Source organism: Melospiza melodia, chromosome 9 (genome assembly GCF_035770615.1).
Source record: "Melospiza melodia melodia isolate bMelMel2 chromosome 9, bMelMel2.pri, whole genome shotgun sequence".
In the NCBI taxonomy this organism is placed as follows: Eukaryota; Metazoa; Chordata; class Aves; order Passeriformes; family Passerellidae; genus Melospiza; species Melospiza melodia.
Window position 1 is genome coordinate 32,920,279 of NC_086202.1, and position 15,666 is coordinate 32,935,944.

General features: G+C 48.9%; 1 long non-coding RNA gene across 2 annotated transcripts; it reads left to right on the top strand.

Moving 5' to 3' along the window:
- Positions 1-11,209: 11,209 nt before the first annotated feature.
- Positions 11,210-14,714, top strand: LOC134422191 (uncharacterized). Of its 2 annotated transcripts, XR_010028743.1 has the most exons (4): positions 11,210-11,323; positions 12,238-12,355; positions 13,445-13,845; positions 14,579-14,714. It is a non-coding gene; the product is annotated as an uncharacterized LOC134422191 (long non-coding RNA). The 2 variants fall into 2 exon arrangements; XR_010028742.1 differs by lacking the exon at positions 11,210-11,323 and having other exon boundaries at positions 11,990-12,355.
- Positions 14,715-15,666: the final 952 nt, after the last annotated feature.

Sequence of the window (15,666 nt, forward strand, 5' to 3'; positions counted from 1 at the left end):
GTTAAGGGTTTTGACCAGGCTTTGTAATTCCTGTGAGATGGGGGTGAGCAGATGAGCTGACCCAGCTGTGCCGTGCATGTATAAAGAGTGAGTGAGTGTGGTTTAATTTTAGAAAAAGTTATAAAAAAAGGGCTTAGTAAGCGAGAAAGGAGGATTGTGGAGGATGAAGCCAGAAAGAGTGAGAGGCAGGATCTTATCAGGGTGAGTGTAATCAGGCAGGAGCAAGTGGCCGACGAGACATGAGCAAGTATTAGAGGGGATTAAACCACGAGTGAAAAGAGTGAGTGAGGATTTCCCAGGTGCCTGGAACTCCTGGTTATTTACCTGCCAGAAACGAGGGCAAGAGAGGTGGCATCTTGTACCTGGGAGCGAGTGCTCAGGAGGGAGGCTCACAGGGTTACCCAGGAACAAGGGGATTTCTGAACTGGGTGGGGAGCAATTCTCCGGGACAATAACCTGGGGATGGTAGTGAATTTTAACTGTTCCAACATTTTTAAGAGGTTTGCATTAGATTTTAGAAATTAACTCCAATAATAGATCTTGGGGAGATGTGATGGACATATTAAATGACTTGGGAAATTTAGAGGAAGAGCTTCAGAAAGTTGTAGAAAAAGGGCAGGAAGTGTTTGTGTGCAAAGATTGTACATGCATGAGGGTCAGGCATAGGGGAAGGGAAAGGAGTAGAGAGAGAGAAGGTTTCAAAACAACAAGAAAAATGCAGAAGGATTCACAAAAGCATTGAGACATCAGGGTAATCTAAATTCTAGCCGAATGACTCGAGACCCACCTGTTTCTATTGCCATGAGAAGGGACACCTGTGGAAATTTTGCAGGAAAAGGAAGCAAGACAAAAAGGGGTTTCAGGTGGAGTAGGGGTGTCAGGGACTGTATTTAATGAGGATTGAAACACCAAAAGAGCCCTTGATTAAATTAAGAATTGGTCCTCACAAGGACAAGCACTTTGTGATCATTTTTTAAAAATTGTATGGATATATAGGAATATTTCAAATCAGAAAACAAATGAATCAGGGGCATCTCACATGTTGAAAAGTGAACAAAAAGGTGTGGAAGACTCATCCCCCTGGGGGCGGCTATATAGTATACAGGCCATTTAAAAGGATCCAGATTCATTTTGCCAAATTACCCACAGTGGGCAGGTGGAAATATCTATTCGTTATTAATTGTCTCAGTGGATAGAGGCCATCCCTGCAGCTCGGGCTACAGCTCAAACAGTAGCCAAAATTTTGTTGAAGTCTATTATTCCAAGATTTGGATTACAATTGAAAGAGATAAAAGCAAATAATTTGGGGTAGAAGTTTTTATAGTAATGAATGTATGTTTTATGTAGTTTAGCAACCTATGTGTGTGAGTGTTTGATATGTGTTATTTGTTTTGTTTATCAAAGTAATTGTGTTACAGCAGAGGGAAAATGTGCAATGTGTACCAAAGACTGGCTAAAAAGTATAGTTTATGTCCACTAGACATTTATTTACAAGCTACTAATTGTAGGCATTGGATGTAACTATTGTAAGGAGAGGTGGTATCAGCATTGTCGCTGAGGTTACCCAACATCAGGGTTGGTCCAGAGTGTGAACACACTGATACAGTAGTGAGCTCAGCTGGAACATACAAACAGCGTGACTACAGATGGAAAGCTTGGTAATTTCATAAAATTTTAACCTTTGCTCAAACACCAGCTTGCCATCAATTCTGGAATCATTGGGTTGAGTAACCCCACTGTGTTTGGAGACCAAACAGCGTCACAAAGAATGAATTCAGCGTCTCCTGAGACACTGGGATCAGGGACTAATGCCAGCAGCAGAGGTCCAGAAAGAAACAGAGCACTGGATGTGCTGGGCATGGCCTAGGCTGTGCCCCATGGGCTTGTATTGTCTGTACATTTAACTCGTGGGGGAAGGGAACCAAAACAGAAGAAGGGGAAAATCAACTGCTTTGTTTAACCTGCTGAAATCACTTATGTGACCAGCTTACAATAGCATGCCTTTTCAGTGATTTTATAGGAACACCTTTAAGTAATAGAGACAGAACCTTTCAGGCAGCTGTTCAATGAATAGAAGACAGAGACCAATGAGTTTTATCTGTAATAGCCTATGAACAGGCAAGAGAGCAAGTGTGCCATTCTGTGATAGATAGTTGTGTTATCGCCGATAGCTGTTGGGGGAAGGAAATTTATGAGTCGCACCATAGATTCATTCCCACTACAGATGGGCCTTGCGGGTGTGTTTACTGGTGGAAAAGATTATTTAGTAATTATCCCAAATGTCACAGTAAAAAGCAACCAGTAAGTTGGATCTTGTAACAATATTTTTTTATTGCTTAACTAAATCGTTTTAGTATTTGTTTTATAGAAAAGAGTGTTAAAACATTTCCTGTGGTTTGCACATCTCTGAAGCCCCTTTTATTTAATAAAAAAAGAACTGTCAGTTAACCCAGGGAAAGGGATAGGACTGTGCCTCCAGACTGTAAGGATCCTGCACCATCATCCTTGCACCCAGATGGGCTACACAGAAATAGTATCCTGTGCTGTAATCACTGTATCTGATGGGTGCGCACAGAAATAGTATCCTGTGCTATAATCATTGTATCTGAGGGGTAAGAGTGGAGATTGGCTCAGCAGAAATGGTACCAGCAATGAGGTTCCAGGACAGAGATTGTGATACCCAGAAGACAATCTCAGCCCTTGGCTGCAGCCCAAGGGGCCGTGAGAGAGGTGGAGAGTCCAGACTCCTGAGGTACCTGCTCCTGACATGGATCCTGGTACCCTGTGCATCTGCAACCCCTGCAATAAATGCTACCAACTCATAGGGGACTGGGCCAATGGACGCCTTCCTGCCCAGACTGCCCCACAGAGGGAGAATTCCTTTGTTTCCCAAAAAGAGAAGAGTGGGGAAACTCAGAACAAAATCAGCAAGGTAAGAATAAAGGGAAAAATCCAAGAGTGTTGTATAACCAATGAAGACAGCAAGACAGTGACTGGGATTTGCCAACCCCAGGTAGAAATCTTTTTGTAGACTTAATGCAAAACATCACAACCAAGTTGGGTTTATCAAGATGATGGATTTGTGGAGGAACTCAAATGGCTGGTCATGGAGGGGCTAAGGTCTTGCTCCAGAACACCTATAAAAGGGGAATTACACCCAAATTTCTGAGACAATAAAATGGCCTGAAGGGTGGACTTTAAGTCACCAGGTAATTGGAGCAGTTTGTATAACTTGAGAAGGAAAGAACTATACCAAAAAGGTGGGACATGCCCCCTGTGAATCTACCTTAATTTTAAATTCAGATAGTAGAACTATGACCTGGTAGCCAAACAAAACCAATGAGTATTGGAGAACAGCAAAGAGAAACGATTGCAAGTGGGACAGTCAAATTAATCTGTGCTGGTGTAATTGTTCTGGAACCAGCCCTTACCATTCCATAGAAAATACAGATCCCTATTGGAATCAACCAGACAATATAACTAGAACATGCAGGGCCCCTGATGGGCTATATTGGATTTGTGGACAGCGAGTGTGCAGTCAGTTACCCCAGAGATGGAAAGGGACCTGTAGGTTAGGAGTTATCCAACCCTCCTCCTGCACCCTGCCCTGGTCCAAGGGAAATCCACTGGAGAAAGCCCCACTTGATAAAGCCATGGGCAATAACAAGGCAAACCTAAAGCTTTTGATTAGGGACAGCTATAAATGGAGTGAAAATGAATGGCACTCAGAAAGGATCATAAACTTTTATGATCCAGCTGTTTGGGCTCAAAACAGATCTGGGGAATATAGAACTCCAAAGTATATGTTAAATCAGTTGCTAAGACTGCAGAAGATAATTGAGGTCAGTTGGAACAAAAGAGCTACCCAACAAAGCGTGCACCTGCTAGTAACAGCCTATCAGAGCAGATTGGCCTTGGACTATCGAATGGCTGAAAAAGGAGGAGTTTGTGAAAAATATAACACATGTAAATGCTGTCTGAAACTAAATAACAATGGAAAAGTGTTGATCAAAGAGGCTAATTGTACCTGTTAAAAGTTGGAACCCCTTTGGGGAAATCTGGTGGTTTATACTAGCTGGACTCATTAATGGAACTGTTGCCTACACCATTTTGTATCTCCTGTGTTATGTACGTGAAAATACCTCATATTAAATTTAATCAAAAAGAGAAATGAGGGAATGTGAAAACCTGGATTTTTGGGGTTGTAGAAGATACTGAGATTCAGTCCTTTAATAGAAAGCATGAATCAATATGATCAAAAGAGAAAATGGGAGAAATTGTGCTAAATGGATATGATTCATGCTAACAATTGTAACTATATCGATAATTTGGAAAATATTTGTTAAAAAGTAATAGAGCAAAAGGATATGTAATTAGTGTCATGAAACAGATGTTCTCAGATGTTCATGGAAAAGTAGGATAGAGGATGGAGTATTGAGAGAAACAGTATCCTAAAACAGGATTGGTCTTGGGATGAGCAAACTTGGGATGATTCCAAGTGTGGAATCTGAAATACCAGTCTTATCTATGAAATAATAAGGCATAGTTGGAACATAATGCTGACTGATATAGCACAAAGCTTAATGCACATGCCCAGCCTGTAAGGTTATTCAGAGGGCAGTGAGGAAGACAGTGAGCCTTCCACTGAAGAGACACCTGAAAGGCCAAAAGACCCCTCAGCAACAGGCAGAGCATGCACTGTGCAGTGCAGTGACATAGATTTCAATAATCAAAAACAGGAGGGGATTTACAGGAAATTATTTATGAGTATGTGTTAGCATACAGTATATAAGTTGTGTTTCGATCCTTTTGCCTCTTTTACGTGAGGCAGGGTGAGAAAAACCCTCCCTGTACCCTGAGTAATTGGTTTTGCTTATGCTTTATCCGAACCACTGCCAAATTATTTTATATCTGCTTGATTATATTTGACTATATAATTTTATATAAACTTGCTGCTCGATTAAAATTGGTGCTAAATTCTAATTTTGTGGTTTATTAAATTAGACATATAGGGACCTCATTCATAACAATGTAGTCACTTTTGTTTTATTCTCTGTGAGAGGACACAAAGTTGGCAAAGCTTTGGTAAGATTCCGCTCCTCCCTCCTCTCCCAGAAAAATCCAAGTCTTACAGTGCCCTGTGTAGTGGTTTTGGTGCTGGTCAATCACTCGTGCACTCATTTCCTGCTGTGAGATAGGGTTAGGACAAAGTTAAAGCAGGGTTAAAACTTTAAAAGTGTATAAAGAAACTTTTATTAATAGCAACTGAAAGAAAAATAGTAGCAAGAATTAAAGCAAACCTTTTAGAACACTTCTAAAATTTTTCCTCGCACAACTTTTTCTTTTACACTGACAATGTAAAGAAACAAAAGCAGAAATTTCCACTTAGTTTACTACCTCTAAAATAGTCTTTCTTCAGTTCATTTAGGGAGAGAAGTCCCTCTTGTTAGTGTTATGGAGACATCTCCATGAGAGGAAAGAGTTTTCTCCTGGTTCCTAATTTGGTCACAAATCCCATCTGCCCAGGAGAAATTTATCATGAAGCTTCTGTCATTTTCTACATCCTTCCTACAGATCACTGGGCTCTCTCAGGGTCCAGAAGCCACTTTTCCTTTTGGATGGATGGCCTGAAGGCACCCAGGGGCTGCAGGCTGGGACTGCCTCAGAAATCCCTTTGGCTTGGAAGGATCCTTCTACCTGAGAGCTGAATGGGCTGTGCCAACCCCAGAGCGAGAGGGACTCACAGCAACAGAATTAAAGGCTTGTGAGAGAACCCAAAGAATAGACTGTAATATCCAGACCAGGTGAGAGAGAACCAAAGACTGAACATGTCTGAAAAGTGGAGTCAAGCTTCCACCAGATTGAAGGTTGTTTAACTAACACTTTGGGCAGGGAGTTTGAACTTTATCATTTATTGATGTAGTTGTCCTGTTTTAATAGATGAGAATCACAAGCATCTGTTGAGGGGAAGTACACAGGGAACCATCAGAGGTGTTGGGGCAGTTCCCTTAAGGACCAACAAGCAGAGTGAAACAAGAAATAGAGGGCAAGACCAGGTTGGCCCCTGTGTTCAACACTGAGAAGATTCCATAGCCCTGCTGTGGGCAGCAATCCCATAGGCATGGCAAGGTGGGGGCAAAAAAGGCACCCCAGACCTCTGTCACTGCTCAGCTGTCTTTTAATACAGCAGGAACCAGAAGGCAAGACTGAGTTGGCCTCTGTACTCACCACTAAGATACACCTGCTGTGAGTGGCAACCCCATGGGCAGGGTAGATGGGGGTAAAAAAGCCAAAGCAGACCTCAGTGATCCCATTTTGTCCATTCCAAATATATCTGTCAAAAGAAAACCTTAGATTTTTTTCCTTCTGTTCCCACTGTCCTCGCCTGCGTCAACAGATGCCAGTATGATTCATTAAAATTTTAAAATTTAAAATTTTAAAATTTTAAAGGTTAATTTAAAATTTTGCCAGTATGATACATTAATATTATGATTCATTAAATTTTTTTTTTAGAAGAATAGAGTATCAGAACTGAAAATAAAAGTTAATTCTTCAAGCCAAATGACTCATAGGAATGGAAAAGTGTCAATTGTCATAGGTGAATCATGTAGTGGTGGGCTCTCACAAGTAAGAGACAGATATTATGTGTATGTGAGGAGAAGTTTTGTAGATGATTGGTGCTGTTACTGTAACGTGTCCCCCACAGTCCCCTTTCCCTCCCCCTTGCAGCAGCCTCAGTTCCCAGGGCATTTGGGGAGGGCCGGCTCATTGCCAGGAGGGGCCACAGGACAACACCTGAGCTCCAGTCAAGGTGTGAGGAAGTGATCTCCACCTGTGGATGGCAGACAAGGAGCCGACTGACAAAACTCTGGGAGGGGCTGAGGGTATAACAGGCAGAGCACCCATTTTGTAAACAAGCATGTGGCTGATAGTCCTGGAGACCCTCAGCACTGTAATTTTTCCTTATTCAGCCCATTGTTGTATTTTTTGGTTAAGGTTTAATGAACCTTTAAAATTTTAAAAGTGAGGGTTGCTTCTCACATCTTCCAAGGACGGTCCAGAAGTGTCACCTTCAGGCCAGTTCGTGATGATTTCCAGGAGCCCAGGGTGATCTGGATTTCCCAACTGAGCTTGTTGTATAATGTTATAAATTATAAATATAGGTATTGGCTTTTGTGTTTATGCACTAACTTTTGTTTTACAAGTTATTATGGATCACAAAAATTGTGATACAGTAAAATTTGTAATTACTGCTTTTGATATAGTATAACCTGTCAGTTTATGTATGCCCCCTATATCTTTTTTAAATAGCGGTGTAATGTATTCTAGCTTAGACCATAGCTTGACAGAGACTGTGAAATGTTGAAATTACTTTTTCATGTAAGGAATGCAGAAAATGTAAAAAATGTAAAAAAACCGACTTCCCAACTTTGGGAACTGTCTTATCTAAGTCACAAGATCACAGAAAGAGAAACCAGAGAATTAAAAACAAAAAATTTATTGCCCTTTTGTTATCAAGGAGTAAAAATACAATATAGAGCCATTGGAAAAATTATATTATATAAATATACACAAAGATGGCACCTTGACCACTCAAAGATTGAAGTGAACCAAATGAAACATTATCTTTTAGGAAAAAAAATGAATATTATACAATGGAACAACAGTCTGTATGACAGCATCCAAACGTGCTACTTTATCGCTTAAAAAAGTTATATAATTATTTTACATAGAAAGCCATTTTTCTAAAGCATAAAGAGGGATATGCCCTCACTGCAGGCAGCATCGGTGCCAAGATAGATTGCAGAGACTTTTCTTTGCAGCTCCAGTCCAGCGCTGGCACTGGGGATGAAGAGGTACTAGCAGGTTACCATGGAGGGAAGTGCAAGGCACAGGGCGCAGCTGAGGAAGGACAGCGCTGTGCTGGGCTCAGAGGTGAAGCTGGCACTGCCCAGCGTGGAGAAGGTCCTTTGTGCAGCCCCTGTTACAGGGGAGCTTGGGCCTTGCTGCAGACATACGGCCGCTCGTTGGAGCAGTTGTCACTCCGCAATCTCCTGTCAGCCAGGTACACGCACGGGGAACTGCCGAGGACAGGAACCCTGCAGGGAGGAGCAGAGGCAGCGCTGGCTGCCAGGGGAAGCCCTTGTGCCCCTGTGCCCCCAGGCCCTGCCCGGCTCCCCGGCACTCACCGGGAGCTGTAGCTGCTGCCGTCCCCCCAGTGCAGGCGCTCGCCCCGTCTGCGCAGCCCGAGCCAGTAACCGAAATTCCCACAGAGGCGGGAGAGCAAATCCTGCCCAGGAGAGAGGAGTGGGAGCTGCCCCGGCCCCTCGGGGGGACACGTGCCCGGGGCTGCCCCCGCACGCCGGGGCTCCTTCCCTGCAAGGCCCCGGCCCAGGGCTGCAGCCCCGGCCCTGCGAGCACCGAGCCCGGCCCAGGAGCGCCCCCAGGCTGCCCTCAGCCACCCCACAGCGCCCGCAGCCCCTCACTCACCATGGCCTCCTCATCCTGGGCAATGGCCAGGGAGGCATTGAGACCGGAGCACCGTTCCTGACCCTGCTCCCATGTGCCGGTATCCCTTGAGAAGTAATAGCAGATCCCATCGTACCCAACCCAGCCAGTGGGACAGCATTGCATGGTTGCAGGTGTGACTGGAACCTGTGGTGCTGCAGGGGGAAGAGGAGAAGGTTTTGAGGATTCCCCTGTGCAGGGAGCAGGGAGCCCGCTCTGCCCCGAGGGGCTGGGCCCAGGCTGCTGCCCCTCCCTTACCTGACTGCACAGCCAAGGCCACCCCCAAAGCCAGCACCAGGAGCAAGAGCAGAATCAGCAGATCCATGAGCACGGGATGGGACCTGAACCACTCACCTGGAGCAGGAAAGAGCTGCTGGCTGCCAGAAGCAGAGCCGGCCCTGAAATCTGCTCAGCCCACGGCCAGGGAGCAGAGCAGGGAGCCCTGAGGCAGTGTGGGCCTCCCTCAGCTGGCAGCCAGAGAGCCAAGAGCCTGGCCACAGGCAGGGACACAGCTGTGGGCACAGGCAGGGACGCAGCTGTGGGCACAGGCTGCAGCAGGAGAACTGCACAGCCTTGGGGGCAGCTGGGGCTCTTGCTTCCAGCCACGGATGGGGCCCAGCAGAGCACGAGGCCTCTTCCAGACATCAGGAAACAGCCACACACCTGCCAGCCCTGGCCTTGGGAGGGGACACGGGCCCCTGCCTAGAGGGCACAGGGGTGGCCCTGTACTCACCCAAGAATCTTCTGATGTTCCTTCTGTGTTCATTGTTGGTTGCTCCTGTTCCCTGGAGAGCCAGGGGCTCCCTCACACTCCCATCACTGGTGCAGAATCCATTCTCCACATCTGCACTCACTGCATGCTCACAAGTGGCACCCCCATGCTGATGCCAAGAGGCTTCTTGGGCCCCAGGCAAGTGTGAAACCGCAGCTGCTGGTTCCTCCTGGAGATGCTGGGGCTCATTCGCAGCTCCAGGAATGGAGCAGAGTTCACTCTCCTCCTGCTCAGAGCCGGCGTCTCTCTGCCTGGAACAGCCAGCACCTTGCTGCGGACACATCAGGAGTGCTGGCAGATCCTTTGGGAGCTCGGCCTCGTGAACAGCTTTACAGGCGCGCTGATGGCACCCTGAAAGGGACTCGGTGAGCACTTGCTGCTGGTGCCGGCCCTGCGGGAGCCCGAGGCTCAGGAGGACGGTGGCAGCTCTGGAGTGCTGCCGCGGCACCGGCTCCATCCCGGCCATCCGGGCAAGGAGGAGAGCGCGGGCAGCCGCTCCCTCGGCTGCGATCCCAGCGCAGGGGGCACACGGGGGAAGCCGGCACCAGGAACTCGGCAGAACCCCCCGGCCCTCACCGCGGCCCCTCCGCCCACAGCGAGCCCCGAGCTGGGGCAGCACCGACCGCGGTCCCACCTGGGCTGGAGCCGCCTCCGAGCTCCGCCGCCGCTCCGCTCCCGTCCCGGGCAGACACAGAGGGCACAGGCCCTGCTGCAGTTTAAAACCGATATTGCTGTGGGAGGGATTTTGGTCGTTTTGATCAATCAGCGTGCGGGGCAAGTAGCGAAGATCGGGGAGGAGGGGAGGAGAGCATCGGTCAGGTCAGCTCCGATCCCTTTCCCGTAAAAGCTGTGGTTTAAAAGAACCTCAGCACCGTGGGGAGGCGCTTCTGGGGCTCTCAACTGGGAATTCTCGCAGGGATTCTTGGGCTGGGCTGGGCCAGGCCAGGTGCCCGGGGCCAGCAAAAGCGCTCTGTGCCTCTGCTCCTGCCCCTGGGCAGGCAACAGAACACAGCAGGAAAGGCTCGAGGATCGGCAAAGGCCAGGCACAGATCTCTCACTCGTCACTGCTATAAAGGGACACGACATGGGGAAAATATTTGAATTTATTATGGCACCAATCATGGCAAGAGAACGAGAGGTAAAGCAGCAGGGTTCAGCCTCGGAAGCAGCACTGTGCCCTCGGCCCCCGGCAGCCGCAGCAGGGGGATAAAGGATCCCCGGGCCGAGCAGCGGCTCTGCCCCAGCACGGGGATGTGTCCGGAGCCCCCGCTCCGGGCCGGGCTCGCAGGGCCGAGCGCGGAGCAGGCGCTGAGCTGCTCCTGGAGCTTCCAGCGCTGCTGGATCCGGCGGGCGCGGCACAGGCACTGCCGGGGGCATCGCTCGGTGCCTGGCGGCGTTTGCCGTCCCCAGGGAGAAACTGAGCCCGGCCCGCAGCGCCAGCTCATCCTCACCCTTCTATTGCAATTGCTCCATGGTTAAACCAAGGGCAAACTCCCTCTTGTCCCCAGCTCCAGCCTATTTCTCTTCTCTTTTTTCACCTGTAGCATCTCTAAGAACACTTAAAAACAAACAAACAAACTAAAAAAAAAAAAAAAAAAAAAAAACAAACTAAAAGAACATTGAATTTAAACTGAAGGAGAAGCAATCTGGCTGCAGGCTTGAGGCACTCCAGTGCCTGAGTGCCACCTGGCCAGCAAGGCAAGGCTGGCACTAAATTCTAACGCAGCCGGCCCAGCCGCTTTGGTCCCTGCCCGTGGACACGCCGCGGCTCCGGGCGCAGAGCGCAGCGCCGCCGCAGCCATCGCGCCGCTCCTCCCCGGGGGCGGAGCGCTTTGGGCCCCGGCGCGATGGAGGCGCTGCGGCGGCCGGCGCTGCCCGAGGTCGCGGTGCGCTACCGCCTGTTGGCGGCGGCGGCGGCGGGCCCGGGCGGCGAGGCGCTGCTGCGGCGCTGCGCTGAGCTGGCCCTGGTGCGCTTGGCCCCGCTCCTGGCCGCCTACGTGTGGCAGCGGCAGCCGTTCCGCCTGCGCTACGTGCCGGGCCGCGGTGAGCCGGGAGCGGGCCGGGAGGCGCGGCGGGAGGAGCGCCCGGAGCGGGGGGACCGTGAGGGGGACCCGGCGGCCGGGGGCGGGGACAGCGTGAGGAGGATCCGGCGGCGGGGAAGCGGGGGCGTGTGAGGGAGATCCGGGAGCGTGTGAGGGGAAAGCGGGGGTGTGTGAGAGGGACCTGGAGGCCGTGATCTTGGAGCATCTGAAGGGGAACCCGGGAGCGTGTGAGGGGGACCCGGCGGCCGGGAACCGAGGGCATGTGAGGGAGAACCGGGATCGTTTGAAGGGGATCTGGCGGCCGGCCACGAACCGGGAGCTTCTGAGAGGGAATCGGGAGAGTGTGAGGGACACCTGGCGGCCGGAACCGGGATCTTTTGAGGGTCATCCGGCGGCAGGGAACCGGCAGCGTATGAGGGAGAGCTGGACGGTGTGAGGAAGACCCGGTGGCCGGGAACCAGAAGCGTCTGAGGGGGAACGGGGATCGTTTGAGGGGACCCGGCGGCCGGGAACCCGGAGCCTGTGAGGGGGACCCGGCGGGCTCGAACCGGGAACGAGTGAGGGAGAATCGAGGCCATGTGAGGGACACACGGCGGCCGAGAACGGGGATCTTTGGAGGAGAGACCGGCGGCCGGGAACCGAGGGCGTGTGAGGGGACCCGGCGGGCTCGAACCGGGAGCGTGTGAGGGGGACCCGGCGGCTTCCCCGACTCTCGGTGTCACAGCACGGGTTAACCCAGGGAGGCATCTGGTGCCGCCTCCCTGCTGCAGCCGGGCCGTCCCCGAGCACAGGACACAAGATTCTGTCAGCAGGGTCTGGGATATCCGCAGTGAGGGAGACTCCGCAGCCCGTGTGGACAATCTGTTGCTGGGCACGGCGTTGCTGAGCCGCCTCTCCTCTCTGTGCCCCGTGCAGGCGAGATCCCGGCGCACTTGGGCGGCCCCGCGGAGTTCGGGGATAACGTGGAGGATGAGTGGTTCATTGTGTAGCTGCTGCGGGAGATGAGCAGGGAGTTGCCGGGGCTGGCAGCCAGGTAAGGCGGGTGCTGCTGAGCTGCTTTAGTGGGAGGGTTGCCAAGGGGCAGTGCCTGTGCTCTGAAGGTCCTGTCTTACCATTGCCCATCCTTGGAGGTGTTTCCCCATCCCAGACACGTTGGAAGTGTCCAAGGGCAGGTTGGATGGGGCTTGGAGCAGCCTGGGCTAGTGGAAGGTGTGCCTGCCTGTGGCAAGGGTGTTGGAACCAGGTGTTGATCTTTAAGGTCCCTTCTAACCTTAGACTTTCTATGCGTTTATGAATACTTTAAAAATCCCAGCAGACATGGATTCAGAAGTGTCCCTGAGGGTAGGGAATGCTCAGGGCTGGAGTGTTGCTGTCTCTGTAAGGACACAGGCTTTGTCTGGTCCAGGTGAAATAATGAGCAGACACCTTCACCCGAATATGAATGGCTGCTAATGGAATGAATTAAAATGTAACTAATTTATTTGGTTATTAGCAAAAAATTGTTCAATTATTTTCCCCTACTCCAAGATTGTTAAAAGGGCTGGAACACAACACCAAAATGGATTGCAAGTGTGTACCTCGAGAGTCAGGCTCATACTTTCTTATTGTTTCAGGGAACAGACAGACTGAGAGAGTTGAGAACGTTGCATTCAGGGCTTTTCTTAGGATCAGAGAGCAGCAGAGGTCACATGTGACACCTGAAATGCTGCTTTTTAATGCCTGGGATGTTCTGAAGCAGTTAGGATATCTTGGTTCCCCTGAAGCTCTTCTCTAGTTGAAGAGAAACATGGTGTTTTTGTTGTTAAGGAAACAAGATATATTTGATGAAACTTATGGCAGTTCAAATAGGGATTTTTCCAGAATATTAAGGATTATTCCTAATGTATTTAGAATGACTAAAGTTTATATTTGCTTGGGGATTTCAATTTGGAACAAGCGTTGTATAGCCTGAAAAGCAATTTATCAGAAAAATCTTTCTAAGATATATTTTGAATGCAGTCTCAGGCACTGCCTGTAATATGGGTGCCTCCAAACCCACTCTGGTGACCTGGAGGGAGTTTGCTGGCTGTCCCCAGCCCAGTCCCGCTGCAGGGAGTGTTTGTTTCTGCTCTGGCTGTTGCAGGTGACTTTCACTCGGTGTTTGTATGCACAGCTGGTGCAGCAGCAGTTTGTTCCAGACAGACGCAGTGGATACACCCTGCCCGCCCCAGCTCATCCTCAGTACAGAGCCTGCGAGCTGGGCATGAAGCTGGGAATGATTCCTGGGGCATTTTGGCCTTGGCTCATGCATGTGCAGGGAATGGGTCCTTGTCTGGAGGTTGCCTGCTTGTCCAGAGAAATGTGAGCAAAGTCTGTCCCACCTTGAGAACCTCTTGTTGTTGCATCTTTTGTCTGCAGGCTCATGGCTTTGAAATGTTGTGCTCCAAGAGCAGTAAAGTGGCTCCTGATGCCAAGAGAAACGTGTTAAGGGGTCCTCTGTGGGAGAGATTCCTCAGGAGCTTGAAGGGGGAGGATTATTTCAAGGTCTGTGAGTATTTCAGTGTCTGTGGCTTTTAAACATTCCAGGGAAAACACATTTTAACCCTTGAACTTGTGTGAGGAGTTGCAGTGGGACCAGAGCTTGAATCCTTATCTGGTGTGAAATGAATTAATGTGTTTAAATGTGCAGTTTGTTCCCCTTTGAAAGGAATTTATTTTGGAAATTAAAAAGGAAAAAGCAAGATGTGGGGATTGATTCATTCATTTAAAGCAAGGGGAGAAATACACTTGAGTAAAGAAAACCCCCATATGTGATTGTGTGAGGTGTAACTGATTTCACTGGTTTACATTTCATTTCCACCCCTCTAGAATTTAATATTCTTCAAGATCCATACATGACACCATAGACCCATCTGGGCCCATGCAAGTGTAATTTTCATGTGTGTGGTTTTTGTGGGTTCTAGGGGTTCTGGTGAGGTTCTGTGGGTTTTTATTTTAGAAGATGCCTTTGACTACTTCTTTGAAGTTAATAAATTGGACATAAATTGACTACCTACTTGAAGGTTATAATATTGGACAACTTTTATTGAGATTCTTAGGTTAATATCCTTTAATATGCTTCAAATACAGGAGTGCCCCTTGGCTGTATTGAGTTCCAAATGTACATGGCCAAGAGGTTTTAGTTGTTCTGTTTCTCTCAGCATTTCTGTGTGACCAACAGTCACCCTTAGGAAGCCTGGAATTGTTTGGGTTTATGGCTGTGACTTGCATTCAATAGGGAGAAATGGAAGGATCAGCCAAGTACCTGGAGCTGTTGCACATGGCAGAAGATCACTTCCAGCAATCTGTTGCAGTGCCAGAAAGGTGAGAGCTGCTTGAAATTCATGAGTGTCATATACCCTACAAATCCTGTAAGTGACCTTTGAAATGCTTGTCACAAACACCTGAACCCTTTTCTCCACTGCACATTGAACATGGGAGCTGTGGGCAGGACATACAAGTACTGATTCCTCTGGAATGCTCCACTGGGAGAAGTTCTGGCTTGAGTAACTCTTTTATCTTGGTTTTGTGAAATGTTGAGCTCTTCCAAGTGGATTCCAAGTGGTGACTGCGATGCAATTTTTGCTTGGTTGACTGTAGAAAGTGTAGAAAAGTTTCATTGAAAAGCAGTGCCAGTGAATAATGAATACAGGGTAATCTGTCTCCTTTGCACAAGGAGATGGCTGTGGATTTCTCTGGAAGATAAAATCCAAAAACTAAATCACTACAGAAATATCTGAGGCTTTGCCAGCCCATAATATCTTGACTGTTACTTTTTGAGTTTCCAGTCTGTGGTGTTTGGGATCAGGGAATCTTAATATTTACCAAGGCAAATGAAATGTAAAGGAAAAGAGCCATGACCAATGGGTTTGGAGCCATCAGCTGGGAACTGCAGGGACTGCCTGTGTCCTGTTTTGGCCAATGCTCTGGGTAGTGCTCTGGTACTTCCCCCAGATTCATTTCCCTTTTTGATGCAGCTTGTTTATCCCCAATTCCCTCTCCTCCCTCCTCCCCACACAGCGGCACAGAGGCATGGGGGTTACAGTCACGTCATGTCACTGCTTCTCCCTCAGAGAGGCAAATCCTTGTCCTGCTCCACCCTGGGATTCCTCCCACAGAAGGACAGTCAAATCCTTCCCAGCAGACAGACAGACACACAGACAACAGACTATTCTCCACAGTCAGGCGCCTGATGCTGAAAGTTGGATTCCTGCTTAGCACGTGTCAGCAGTTCTTCCTCCTCTTCCAAAAACAGTCCAAAACTGTCCCATTCTGGCCAGTTGGTGATGATTTCCAAGACCCCAGGCCGATTTGGATTCCCCACTG